At 35.9% G+C, this 14,946-nt stretch overlaps 1 long non-coding RNA gene across 3 annotated transcripts in view; it reads right to left on the reverse strand.

The window, feature by feature from the left end:
- Positions 1-11,240, reverse strand: part of LOC131522489 (uncharacterized) — a 29,503-nt gene extending 18,263 nt beyond the window's left edge. For all 3 annotated transcript variants that reach the window (XR_009266540.1, XR_009266539.1, XR_009266541.1), the window contains exons 1-3: positions 10,917-11,240; positions 10,371-10,487; positions 9,545-9,842 (exon numbers count right to left, since the gene is read on the reverse strand). This is a non-coding gene — a long non-coding RNA (uncharacterized LOC131522489). The remainder of the gene's footprint in view (positions 1-9,544; positions 9,843-10,370; positions 10,488-10,916) is intronic.
- Positions 11,241-14,946: the final 3,706 nt, after the last annotated feature.

Raw genomic sequence — 14,946 nt, forward strand, 5'->3', positions numbered from 1 at the left:
CCAAGGCAGAACTGTGCCATGGATACATTCATCTGTGCCTTTTGTTTGTGTGTGCATGCCTGTGCCTCCCCATAACTATGCTGGTACCCCTGCATACAACAGATGTATAGAGGAACCTTTTATACCTCATTTTAGAGAGGAAATGTCGCCCCATCTTTCCCCCCTTGGTCGGCCCCTCGTGGGCAATGCCTGATTGACCAAAGCACCTCTTAAAGGGGTCAAAGGGCAGACAAAACAGTCTGGTGTCATGGCAACCACAATGATAGGGTAGGCAGGGAGGGCTTTGAACAGGCTGTCCGTCAAATTATTCTGGTTTTCAGATAGGAACGCAGACAAACAGCAACACACAAACTCTTAAATATGATGATTGACAAGCATGTTTTAAAAGCTTTAAGAGTAAAGAGAATAAAGACACTAAATAAACAAATATGGTACATATCCATACACTACACTGTAAAAAGTGATAAGTTGACTTAACTTAAAATTGAGGAAACCCATTGCCTTAAAATTATTACGTAAATAATAATAAAAAAAAAAGTTAAGTGAACTTGACAATTCACTTAACTTATTTTTTTTTTATTATTATTTACTTAAAATTGAAAATGGAGGAAACCAGTTGCCTTAAAATTTTTAAGTTAAGTCAACTTATCACTTTTTACAGTGTACATCAAAAGCATGTAAGTATATTCATCACAATACACATATTTCTGACAATAATATTTATCTTCTTATTTTATTTCCATAAAGAAAGTGCAAAACTGTTTTCCAGCATCAAACATTGTGGATGTGGCTCCTTCAACTCCCACAACCAACTCCATCATTTAATTACCATTTTTTTCTTCTATACTCAACACCGCATGATATACAGCTTTCCCATTACCTGAACGTTAATGTCTTATGCCTGAATATTGACTTTTATTATCTAATTTATGTTTCTCTGCTGGTGTACTGCAATATGCAATTTTGTATCATGCTGCCAAATAATGTGACCTCATAACACATGACCAACAGTATGTGAGATGTTGTCAATTAATTCAGGGGGAAAAAAGCAGAAAAAAGAAAAACAGGCTAAAGCTGTTGCGGAGTACATTTCCATTGACTAACACTTACCCTAAACCTATTTATGCATGTCTATGGCAAGCAAGTGATCCTTCCCTAGATGGATTTGGGCACAGTACCGGGTGAGTTCACAGTTCTTTGTGTTCAGTGGATAAATGGAAGGCAAATGCATTCAGATCAATACTGTGCCATGAGAGGGGCCCAGAGTGTGTGAGAGAGGAGGGGGAATTGGTGGAATTGGACAATGGAGCCACTGATTAATCATTCCTGTGCTGTTATTGACTTTCTGTTAAAGGGGTGAGTCAGAACCTAATTTATGTGAATGTGTGTGTGTTTACTTAGCTATACTTTGGGTACAAATTGGTCCGCAGAAGTTTGCTAAATATGATAAAATCTTCAAGGAAGCCTTCAGCTGGAAAATGATGCATACATAAATTAAATAATTGCATTAAATTCTGTTATATAAATATATTTTACATACTTGTTAAAAGTTTAGGGTTGGTAGGACTGTTTAATGTTTTTGAAAGAAGTCTCTTATGCTCACCAAGGCTGCACCTATTTGATCAAAAATACAGTAAACACAAACAGTAATAGTTCAAAATATTATTACACTTTAAAAAATAAAATTTATAAAGCAAAATAATAGAAATATAGAAATTATTCTAATTATTCTAATATGCTAATTTGCTCAATATTATTAATTACTATTTTCAAAGCTGAAAACAGTTGTGTTGCTTTATATTTTGTGGAAATCTTTTTTTCATTCTTTGATGAATAGAAAGTTTGAAAGAACAGCATTTATTTAAAAATAGAAATCTTTTGTAACATTATAAATGTCGTTATTGTCACTTAAAACCATTTAATCATGCATCCTTTGTGAACAATTATTTTATTACAGTTATATAACAGTTATATAAATATATATTATATAAAACATAGAATTAAATAAAATATAAATGTAAAGAAATTTTCAAATATATTTTATTATACTACAATAAAAAATATAGCAAATTGTCCCCAAAACAATGTAAAATGTTTTTGTGATATTTTGGAAGTACCTGTGTGTTTTTTTAAAACAGGACAGAGTTTGACTGTGTGTCAACAGCACATGATAATGGGCATCCCATGGGGGGGTTAAATACAGACACATATCAGCCAAGCAGACACAACACAGGAGGTCGTCAGACAAGAGCTGGGGGAAGGGAAGTGTCACATTTCCCCAGCTTTGACATCTGACCTTCTGGCTTTGACCTTGTACATTGTCTGAGAGGGCAAACAGGCACAGCAGAGCACAAATCACCTCCTTCACCAGAGGATGATGCTGCATGATCACCCATGCATCCAGATAATCTGTGATTCCTTTATCGTTTAGCCATTTCTCTTGTTCTCTGTACCTGATAAATATCTATTGTGTCAACTTTAACTGGTTAGCTTTGCATAACCATTCAAATCCACTGGCAGAAAATCAGGTCAGGCTCAAATCTACAGCATGGTGTGAAGCCAACCGCAGAGTTCACTGAGTGACTCTTTTTCCAGAATTCAAGTCATTAATGCACACAAATTGAGAGCGTTTGAGAAGCTTTCATCATATTAATTAGGAAATACTACCGCTGAAGTGCTATCAACAGTCATTTATGAGTCAAACACGCTTTTCTCACTGTGACCAAACTGTACTATACAATATCTCAAAATTTTTACTTGTATCTACTGATCTTATTCTTACTCTACCATGTTTTCCATTAGCCGTTAAACTTCACCTTGAACTTGAACAATTCACAAGTGTTTGCACTTGATCTGTTTCCTGACCTTTCTTTGCTCTAAGCAAACGTCCCGAGAAGGGGAACCATGGTTACAGCGGCTTTCATCTTACACTCTCGTTCCTCTAAACTGCATGAATCCAAAAGCCACAGCTGCTTTTTAACCAATCATCTTGTCACATTCACTGCCATTGGACCAGTCAACAATACAGTCGTTTTCCTCATCCATTCCTCCATAAAAAGGAAAATGCAATCCAAAAACATAACTGTCCCTCAAAGGCCTTAATCATGCAAAAAAAACATGTTTCTTATGAAGCCGCTGGGTGTTTGATGATGCTTCGAAGAGTCTGCTGTCTTTGTGTGTGGTTCTACACTGAGCAGAGAGCTTCAACAAAGCCTGTACTGATAAATAATAATTAATAAATTCTCAATATGTTTATATGGCAGCCAACCAAAAATTTTTTTGTTTGTTTTAGTTTTAAAATTAATGAAAATTTTAAATATATACACATTTGTTCAAAAGTTTGGGTTCAGAAAATTTTGCAATTTTATCTACATTTTTGTTTATTTTGCTGTTCTTTTCAACTTTCTTATTTTTTCTATTAAAGACTGTTTTTACAACTGATTTCATTGATGATAATAATAAGAAATGTTTCTTGAGCTACAAATCAGCATATTAGAATGATTTCTGAAGGTGTGCCATCACAGGAACAAATGTAATTTTTAAATATATATAAAAAACAGTTTTGAAAATTAATTGCATTTAATGACTGGAGAACCTTAGCTTAGCTTAGACATCTAGTCCAAGACATCTAAATCTTGTAAAACCAAGAAATGAAGTTCAAAGCCTGAGTCTCGGATTTTGATATTACAACAATAAACGCACAACTAACAATGTAGTTGATAGGCCAAATCTAAATATAACCATTTATTATCAATTCAGATGTGAAAATAACCCTAGTTTCTCATTTGTTTTTGTTTTTTTCTTTTGAATTGGGAAATGGACTAAAATACCCTTTGAATCCGTCGTGAATATGCCTCTCTTTTCCCTGATTCCCAGAAGGGCTTAAAGACACATATCGAGCTTTGGGGACAGAGTGTGACACAAATACAGTTTTCTGGGAGCACACACACACACACACACACACACACAAAAGGAGCAGGATAACAACCTAGACAGTGTAGGATCAGAGGATAAGATAGCAGAGACAGGCAGGAGATAGGGATGCAGACATGAACAAAGTGCAGACACAGATGGGAGAGAGAAAGCCAAGAAAGAGAAAGGTATCTCCACACGAAAGACAGGGATACAACACAAATAAAAGAGCACTGAGGACACTGGAACAAAGGTACAATTGAAAAGCGGGTCCACCCTGAAGCTGCAGGCCATATGTTCAACTGAATTTGTAAAGTTAAAACCAAATAACGCCCTGCTTTCTGTGGTGAACGAATACATAATACCTCATTTTGCATATTTGCAAGCTTGTGAATATGTGGCATATGTTGTTTTTGCCTGGGTTATGTTTCCCTATATTGCATTTTACACAACATGAATGATGGAAATTTTTCATTTCTGGATACTAGATACTGTACTTCTGGATGAGCAGATGCAGCATATAGTATACTACCATAAAAACATTTGGGGTCAACAAATGTTACAATGTTTTTGAAGCAAGGTGCCATTTGTTTGATCAGAAATACTGTAAAAAACAGTAATATTGTGAAATATTACAAATTAAAGTTTCCAGCAGCCATTACTCCAGTCTTCAGTGTCACATGATCCTTTAGAAATCATTCTAATATGCTGATTTGGGGCACAAGCAATATTTATTACTATTATCAGTACTGAGCTTAACATTTTCAGTGCACAGTAAAAAATAAATAAATAAATAAAATTCATCTACTTTAACAGCTGCCTTAATATAACTTATAATAATGATAACATTACTTTCTACAATTTTTTTAAGTTTAAGTTAAGATTTTTTTAATCTAATATTCATCTCTTATTTTATTTTGCATTATTTAAATTACTGAAAAATATTTGTTAATAATAGTTTGTTTTATTTTTAGCTAACATAAATTTTTGATCATACAATTTTTTGTTTACAGTAGAGAAACCATGCTACATTTTTTTCATGATCCTTTGATGAATAGGAAGTCATTATTTGAAATAGTATAAATCTTTTGTAGCATTATAAATGTCTTAACTGTCACTTTTGATCAATTTATGCATTCTTGCTGAATAAAAGTATTAATTTCTTTCAAAAACAAATGCTTTTTACCCTAAATGTTTGAACTTTTTGCTACTCCCTCTTTTCTTCATAGGAAGAGACTGAAATGGGTGGCATTTGGTTATAAGAAAGACCTTCGACATAAATCATACGCAAACATAAGCACCAGGCGGCAAGAGTGAACGGTGCACGTGGCTACATTTATATAACACAAACACACACATATAGCCTTTCCCCCTTTCCACCCAACCCCCTACATCTCAGTCGTCTTAGCAGGAGAGAGAGGAAACAAAGAAAGAATGAGAGGATGCATAACAATTCCATGTGGGAAAAGTGAAGGTTGAAAAATTTAAATGAGACCTAGCTAAAGCAAAAGAAGGGAAGTGGAGAAGATGAGAAAATGAGAGAGAATATCGCCAGTGAAGGAGTGTGCTGAGGCAAGCAGCAGCGCTGTGACCTACTAATGCAGAACTGAGGAATTCTCATTGCTGACCCGAAACACATTCCTCTGGACTGCAGATATTAACCCCCACACAACCACTGTACGCACACCCACACCCACACATGATCATAAGCGCTGTACACACGCTATCAAACCTCAGGTGCGCTTATACACAGTCATGACACAATGCCACTCTCACTTGGTCATGCATACTAACACTTCTGTGTCACCTTCACTGTGTAAACGTGCATAGCGCACACATACTGAACACACAATAGCCAGTGGTACCATTTCTTCTCCAGCAATTCGTACATCAGCACTCCAGGTAAACACCCAGTACTACAGCAGTCAGGCAACTGTTAATTAGCCCCATACTGTCAGCACATTTAACTGTGCAGGTGCAGAATATCACCTGAAAAACATCACCTCCACTATAGCTCCACAGGAAATACTGCCTTTCAGTTCAAATAAATACACATTATTCTTAAAGGGATAGCACTCCAAAAAATGAAAATTCTGTCATCATTCATAATCAAGAAGATTTTTTGAAAAATGTCTCGTGTATTTTTGGCCACAACAGGGAAGTCAGTGTTGTTGACTGTTGTTTTGTTTCAGACTCCTTTGACTTTCACTGTGTGGCTAAAAACACAATGAGAAATTTTTCAAAATATATTCTTTTGTATTACACAGAAGAAAGGAAGTCATGCAGGTTGGAATGACATCAGTGTTATTTTAATTTATTATTCCTATTTAGAATGTTGTTATTTATAATGTAATGTTTTGATGTTTTCATTTCAATTGTAGTTCACATTTTTGTAATTAGGTTATGTGCTCTTGTCATTTTTATTATTTATTTCTGCTATACTTCATTTTGTTTTATTTGAGATTTATTTTAATTACCGAAAATTTGTAATAGTTAAATTTTTTTGTTTAGTTAAATAAACAAAACTGAACAACATGAGGGTGATGCCATTTTTTTCCAAATGAAATATCCATTAAAATTTGGGATTATATATCACTTAAACAATAACTGAACAAAAAAATATATATATTCAATTAAGGTTTGTCATTATGATCAGAATCTCAGGAATCAAGTTAATTAAACACTCAATGAGCGCAGTTACATTGAATACATTTTTTACCATGCAAGTATAGAAGCTGTTTAAAGAAGACATGTTTGCTTACCAGACCCTCTTTAAAACAGGATCATTTTTCAAAAATGTAACAAAAAATCCTAAAACACATTTTTGCTCTATTGAATGTAATACATATCCACCTGTTGTTGAGAATGGCATCAGCTCCTCTACAAATGTCTTAATTCAGCCTAATTTGGATTTTGAAGTGGGCTGAGATTTGATGAAAGAGCCATTTAGACCAGAGTCACTAGTAAGGTTACCTAAAAATATACAGTAACCACTACAATTTAGGCCAATTAGACACATTCACGGACACATCTGATACCAGAAGAACGAGGCAAATCGCTGTTTATATTACATGTAGAAATGCTATCTTTATACAGAGCACATAGGAATAAAGGTTTTTTTTTTCACCATAGCAAATGCCATTAAACTCCATACGACAATATATCAGTCATGAATAAATCTTTGTTACTTTGATTGCACAATCTTGAACCAATTTAGAATATAGAATTTAAGCCTAATAGTAAAAGCCTGAAGTTAATTGAAGTACTGCACAAAAGAAAACAGCAGTGGAGGTCCACCGTTTTTTTTTTTTTTGGATGAAAATGAATTTTCCACATTCTATTCCTCAGTGAGAAATTGTAAGATAGGAGGCAGCGCTGATGTCAAACCTATTGATTTCCTGAGCACTTCAGTGAGGATGGGCTCAAGCAATCTGAGACACTCGAACATATGGAGAGTCAATGGCCCTTATACTGTTTCGTACTGCTGGTAGTATTCAAGACTTGTGGCTCAAGGTGATTCATTTGTCATACTGAAATTGATGTGGTACTGTATGAATGCACTTGTGAGCCAATGATGAATGTAGTTTCAAAATTCAAGGAAACTGAGGTAGTACACAAAGACAGATAGGTATTGTGAAGCACAAAAAATAATAAAAATAATAAATTTGCCAGAGTATATTGTTATTTAAACAAAAACCACTGTAGATTCCTCAAAATAACTCTGCTTTAATGCTTGACTTATATAGTCGATGGTTATAGCACACAAACATCCATTCTTTTGGGGTTTGACCACAAAAGCGAAGTGAAACAGGGATGGTCAAAAAAATTAGTTCCTATGTTCTATATGACAATATAACCTAAAACCGACCAAAACCATATTTTTCCCCTTTCTGGTGCCTAGCTAACCCCCTTTATGTATATAACTGACAGACATTAGACCTTTAGTGGTTCTCAAACTTTTTGACTTAACAATTTTTGAAGTTGTTTTCCAGTTGTTCATGATTTGCTGGATATGATCAAGTATAAGGATTTTTTGTAGATATTTTTCCTCATTCATTTTTAACCAATAAAATATTTTAGAGCTTGGCGCAACTAGACAAATGTATATTCATTATAAAAATGCCCATGGTGTTATAAGATTTTATCAATTTACTTTATTCCAGATCTAGAAATCATACTTTTAAAATGACAGTTCCTCATATCTTAAGGTTTTCCATGACCAAGGCAATCCTGTTTCTTCAAAAACAAAAACAATTCATTAAAAAGGTAAATATATAGAATTTTAGTTGCATTATCTTATTTAAAATGATTTTAAGTTATCTTGAGGCCCCCGTGGAAGTTTGCTGAGGCCCTCTAGTGGGCCCCAGCCTCCTGGTTGAGAAGCACGGCATTAGACTCATCTGTTTGCTCCGAACATTTGTGCTACACCCTCACATTTCATGCATTATATTATTTACTACCTCCATGTTCTTTTAACATTTAACCGAATTGTCATCTGCGATTTAAAACTTTTAGGCAGTAAAAGGAATGCACTTTTGCAATTAAATGATAATACACTGTACAAGTTCATGAAGAACTCATAGTGTTTACAAATAAACACCATTTTTTTAAAAACATAAAAGCAAGAAAGCGACTGGACAGGGAACTAAAAATCATAGTATCAATACACACAAGCTCTTAACTTTGTCCTCATAGGATTTGTGCCTAAAGCAAACATCATTTCATCGTTTTTTTTGACCGCTAGACTGCCATTATGTCGGCAGGTTAGCAGGACCCATGAGGTTAAGGGCAGTAGAGGATAATCACCGTGGAGACAGTTATGCAGTCAGATGTGAGATATAAAACCCTGAAAAAAACACATATGCAAGCAGAGACAGGATGAGATAGCATGCTGTTATCAAATCATAAGAGCAAAATAAAAACACAAAAGAAGAATAAACACAGAAAGGGGGAAACTGTTCATTAATGTTAACATCTGTATTCATTGGTTTGATGAACACAAGCATTACAGCGGTGAACCTTTTCGCAAAGGCGCAGACGGAGGAAGACAGACAGCGGGGATGAGGGGTGATGGGAGGAGCGTGGTACGGAGAGAGAAGAGGGGACACTCCAATAAAGGGACTACGCTACATTTCAAGTGAAACAAAAGTGGCACAAACTGAGGAGGCCAGGACTGATTTTACATAAAGATCACACTCTCTACAAGTGCATCAGTGCAGAACTAATTTAACTGATGCAAACGGTAAGTACTAAAGCTTTTATGCGATCATCTTGACTTGCGGGCCCCATTTTAGCCTTTTGGAGGGGTCATGAATATTAGTCTAATGTGTTAACAATAAAGTGTCTAACAAAAATACACAACCAAAGCGAATACGTGTCGCACAAGAAAACAAAACGTGACTGCTGCAGGGAGGAAAATGTGATGGAAGAGGAAGGAAAAGTACTTAAAGTCTGCAAAAGGATGGTTACTTTTGCATGTAAAGAAAAAGAAAGCACATTTATACACTACTAAAACACCCAGGAATGATATCGGGACATATTACCATAAAAAATAGAAAAAAAACAGAATCAGAAAGATGAAAAATGAAGACAAGAAATGACCAAAACAAAAGCAAAGTGAAAAGCGAAATACCAGCAAGTGTTGGAATAGAATGGTGGTTTCCTTTCCCCCGATTTTGCCCACTTCCAGGTCAGCCATCCCTCGTTTCTCCTCTTACGGGTTCCTCTCCTACTTTACTCTTCTCCCTCTCGTATTTCACGTTTCTGCCAGTCCACTCTCCTCAGTCCTGCTCTCTTCTTTTACCCCCTCCTTCTCTCTCTCTCTCCCTCTCTCTGCCTTTTCATCATTCCTCCTCACAGACACCTCTCTCTTCCGCTTCCTTCCTTTCTTTACGGATAAGTGTAGAGAAGAAGGGGAGGGGGAGGGAAACCTGCACCGTAAAGAGAGCGAGACTCGCGTGTTACAAGTAAAAAAAAAAAGGGCCTCTCAATGAGAAACAGGCTATCCCAGTGTGTGATACACCGGTGAGAGAGAGAGAGAGCCGCATTGAGCCGGTTTCTCCACCCGTCGGGAGAAGCAGAAATACTAGAGGCTCTTAAATCGGTGTGCTAAAAGACGACCTGATGAGAGATGAAGAAAAATGAGAAAAGTGGTGTTTAATAGTATGTGCATGTGTAGGAGAGAGTGAAGGATAGGAATACAGGACAGATCGAGAGAGAGAGAAGGGGGTGGCTTCAGACAGAATATCTTAGTGGGAGGGAAAGAGGAGGAGAGTAGCAGTGAAGAGAAAGCAAAGGGGTGGATTTTTCTCCCCGGCTTCTCTTGTTCACTTTTTCTCTCATTTGGAATCAATGTGCTGTTAAGGTTACAGCAGCATACAGATGACTTCTCTCAGCTTAGTTACCACACTTTTTTAAGGTTACAGCAGCATACAGATGACTTCTCTCGGCTTAGTTACCACACTTTTTTTCCTCGGCTCTTCCTCTTGGTCAAGAACATGTAATCTTGCACTTGAACTTGAAACTCTCTCCCTGGTGTGCAACCCCATCCTGGCCTCTCCCTGCCTGAGAACCTCCTGCAGGAGAAACACATTGAACTGAGTCTGGGGGACAAGAAAGGGAAAGTGAACATTGATATGCAGAGCAGAGAGGTGCAGGACAGTCAGAGCAAAATATCCTGACAGATGACTCTTCAAAAAGACAGAAATATCATGTGAAAATATAAAAAAATTTATAATCAAGGAGAAATAATTTATGATATTTATGTTCTGGTTTTGTATGTCACAAAACTCTTTAAATTAGGATTTTTCCCCTAGTTTGTCATATTTAAATAGTTGTTGGGTAAACAAGTGAATAAAGTAAAATACACTGACAGACATTTTTTAGAGTGTTTAGACAACTTTATAATTAAAGTAGATTTTACATCAAACGCTGGACTGCATAAGGGTATTTTTCATGTCAGGTCAGAGCGGGTTGTCATATTTTAACAAATTGTAATAAATTACCTTATTAGCTGTGGCAACACGCCCGCTTCTGGGTCAAACCCTTTTTTCTTCATCTTCTTTTCTGGGATTCAGTAACATTCAATAGATTCACGGTTGTAGTTATTCGCGCCAAAACTTTTTAAAAAAATAAGCCCACCACCCTGAGAAATATTTACTGAAGAAAAAAGCTCGAAAACCTGCCTCGGTCTTCATATTTATATGCTTATATAGTCCTACCTCACCGTTGTTTTGTGCAGAAAGGTCTATAAATGTCTCCCTTTAGTATTCAGAAATCCCCGTTCATACACGTTTGGAATAACAGTGGTTCACACTGGACATGTTCTCTCTAGCGTTCAAACACAGACTGCACAGAACGTGCAGTTTTTTCGCGGGTTTTTAAAAATGTTAACTTTTATTTGACTCAGGGTCTTGGGTTCAAGACCGAAAAAACGAGCCACGTCGCAACAGTGAAGCAGTGTAACAGAACAGAATTGAAAACAGTACTGACGAACAGTACAAAAAAAAAAAAGTTGCACTTTCTGCTGATCTTTTGCGACTTCTGTCGTCATCAATTTTATAGAGCTTGGAAAGATGGAAAGTTAACATAAATTTACCAAGTAAACTCAACTGAAATGCCTGGTAGTGAAAACCTAACCCCTAAATTATGTAAAAAGAAATCTCCACTCCTCACCACAGCAACTCTCAAAACTCCAACATAACAGAATTAATTATAAATTCAAACATACCACAAAAGCAAACAAATATGTCACCCTATATAAAAACACATCAAACAACACATACTATCAACATTCACTCACTCCTATTATCCGGTCCGATGCTAAAAACTAAAAAGTTTCTGTTAATGCCAGCAAAAATAATAATAATAACAATATAGTCCCAACACAGTTAAATTTAGTTTTATAAATTTAAGTGGACTGCAAGCAAATAACATAATAGTGTTGCATTGGTTATTTGTAATATTGTGCTGTTCTGTCGAGTTTTGCTGTTCCACAACCCCTATCACCACTGGAACTGACCTGTGACATTTTTATAAAAAATAAAAAAATAAAAACAATTTTTTTTAAATAATAATAATATTAATAATAACAATATGTTTACAATTATTACAAGAAGTTTCACAAAATATTCACATTTAAGCACATGTAGCTCATTACAGTATTCTGTTAATACACAATGTTAAGATCAACAGAGCTTTCCATTGTGTTGATGACACTGAGCAACCCTTCAAAAGTAATCAAAATCACAGTCTCACCTCTTTGATTGCCCTCACCCAGAGTAACAAGGACAGATCACACCACACATTATCTCCACACAACCAACGAGGCAGATCTTTGAGCGCACTGCAAACATAAACAACTATCGATCTTCAGAATTGGTGAGAGCTGAGGTGGGATGAAAGACAGAGAAAAGACAGGGTAGATAACAGAGGTCAAAGAGAAGTGTGCTGCAATCTCTTTCACCTTCATTACAAACCAAACTGGCCCTTCATACATAACATCATTACCAGAGTGGGAGAACAATCCCATTAGGAACACTTCACTCCTAATGCAGACAAACTGTTCTTTTGCCCAAGGACAATCATTACTTGGGGGTGTGAGGGGGATACAGAGGGAGAGTGTGTGTGGCTGTGTAGAGGTAACTGTGCATGAGAGGATGGTATGCTTATACTGGTGCTGATCTTGAAAGGCCATCGCTATCGATTGCATTAAGCTTGTTGGGAGCCCGGGAAATCAATACATTTTTAAAGGCGAAGCAACTAGCGGATAACATTTGTTTTTGTGTGTTTCAGGAATATACAATTGATTCCAAAGTGGTTATTTTTATACACATAATCAAATAGATATCATTAAAATTCTACATAAAAAATATACAATTTAAAAGGCAAATCTTTATTTACATTTTTTTTTGTCTGATATTATTTATTTTTATATATATTTAATAATAAAAAAAAAAAAAATACACTGCCTTCAGATATGATGTCCCAGTGCAGAAATCTTATATTGCCACAAAGCTCAGCCTGGGAAACCAAAACTAGCCATGTGTACAAGCCCTCATTCATAACTTCCTCTTCATCATTTCCCATGGCTACAAAACCTGTGGTTTCTAATATGAGGTAATATGAGTTTGTTTGCCTTGGTAGCGATAAGTTTAAGAAAAAACCCTCAAGCTTCTTTTCAACCTCTATTATTGTTGTGGATAATAAGCCAAGGACTTGTAGGCAGCTGGGAGAGCAAGAGAATGAAAAAAATAATAATTAAAAAGTACTTCCAGAAATTAAAGGTAAAATGTTTAATTTCTTCGGCATGTTGCCAAACTGGCACAAATTCTGACCAAACTGAAGTATTATTTGCTAAATTTGCAAAAATTATGACCGAACACTCCCTGTGTCTGCCATTGGTCAGTCATGCAGATAGCCCTGCCCCAAACTCATTCCATTGGTCGAGCCACTGTTGCTGGGCTGGTTGGCATGCACAAACAAACTAAATATTTTGATATAGCCACAGTGTTTAGACTTTGGGGAAATCAGCCTACGAATGGCCAAAATGTCACATTCAAGACACATTTCTGTATTGAAGAAAAATGAATCAAATGCAAATGAACCAAGTACACAGGTTTTCTTCATTATGATTAACGCAACACCAACCTCTCGAGGGCTGATGTGCCAGGTCAAAGGAATGCATCACACTCTTAATTCAAGAGGGACGCCAAATCACCCATGGCTCTTTGACCAAATTAATTGCTTGTTCAAAGGCATCCAGGAAAATCCAATCAGTCTACCAGCTGAGGACCGGAATTACCCACTGACAAAGAATCTGGAGCCAAGAGGAAAAGACAATGGAAGGAGGAGAATATGAGGAGAAATCACAGTTTACCAATTTTGTTCTTAAATTCCTGTTACAAGCAGAGGCAGATTGATTATTCCCCTGGCTGCACTGTCAGTAAAAACTTACTGAATATTGTAATGGCCATCTGATCTACTTTCTGTTTTTAAATCTGTGTCCACCTCTCTTTCTTTTAGCCATAATTCCCTCTTGATTTAGCATTTGGGACATGCTGTAGCCTATGATCTGTCTGTGACTTCAGTTTGAACTTAAAGTGACTGACTGTTACTGCAAAGGAGTGTCTAGAAAACGGGAGTGTAACGTTTATCTCAAGCTGTTTTCTAGGGTGTTCTCTAGAATTCAAATCATCAGGACATTATCCATTTTCAATATAAGCAAGCTGAGCAAACACTTACACAGGTTGATGAGCATACTCTTACATCAGATTCTCACCCAGAGAGCAACAGAAAAGCAGCATAAATGAGGAAAAGAAGAAAGAGAAGGGATCCATTCTGCCATCTGCTGCACATCAGAAGAAGTTCACCCTCTATCAACACCCCCTCTATCTATTCTTAACCGCTACTACAGTGCCTTTAAATTGTCCTCTGTCAATGCACAGACTCTTGTCTTAAATTCCTCCAAAATACCTTTTTTTAAAGAACTAATGGTTTCATTACTGAGTAGCCTAATTGCCTCAAAAATTATCAATTGCATTATAACTTATATATTTATAATTATATATTATTATGATATATTATTTGTATTTTTTTATGGTATGTTCATTTTGTTTTTGAGATTGTCAAAAAATAATGAAAAACAATATAGCCTACATACATAGGCCTACATGTAGGCTATATATATATATATATATATATATATATATATATATATACACACACACACACAGTAGGCCTATATATTATTCACAGCCTTTCAAACAGTATTTTAAATAACCTTTTATTATTATTAAACTAATCTAAACTATCACAGAAGTAGCACACATAACATAGCACGTGTTCTTACAACGTCTTCTTAAATTTCTGGTGAAGCCTAAATGAAAATTCTGGCAAAAATTTTACACTTAGCCTACTTCCTAGTGCACTAACTCTGACCATATTTGGGCTTTGAGTGAATCAGCGTCATAATAACAGACATGACTGCTTGTAGTAGAAACAATGTAAACTGTACTTTATGGACAAGGAAGTGAG

The sequence above is a fragment of the Onychostoma macrolepis genome, chromosome 16 (assembly GCF_012432095.1).
Source record: "Onychostoma macrolepis isolate SWU-2019 chromosome 16, ASM1243209v1, whole genome shotgun sequence".
NCBI classification, from domain to species: Eukaryota; Metazoa; Chordata; class Actinopteri; order Cypriniformes; family Cyprinidae; genus Onychostoma; species Onychostoma macrolepis.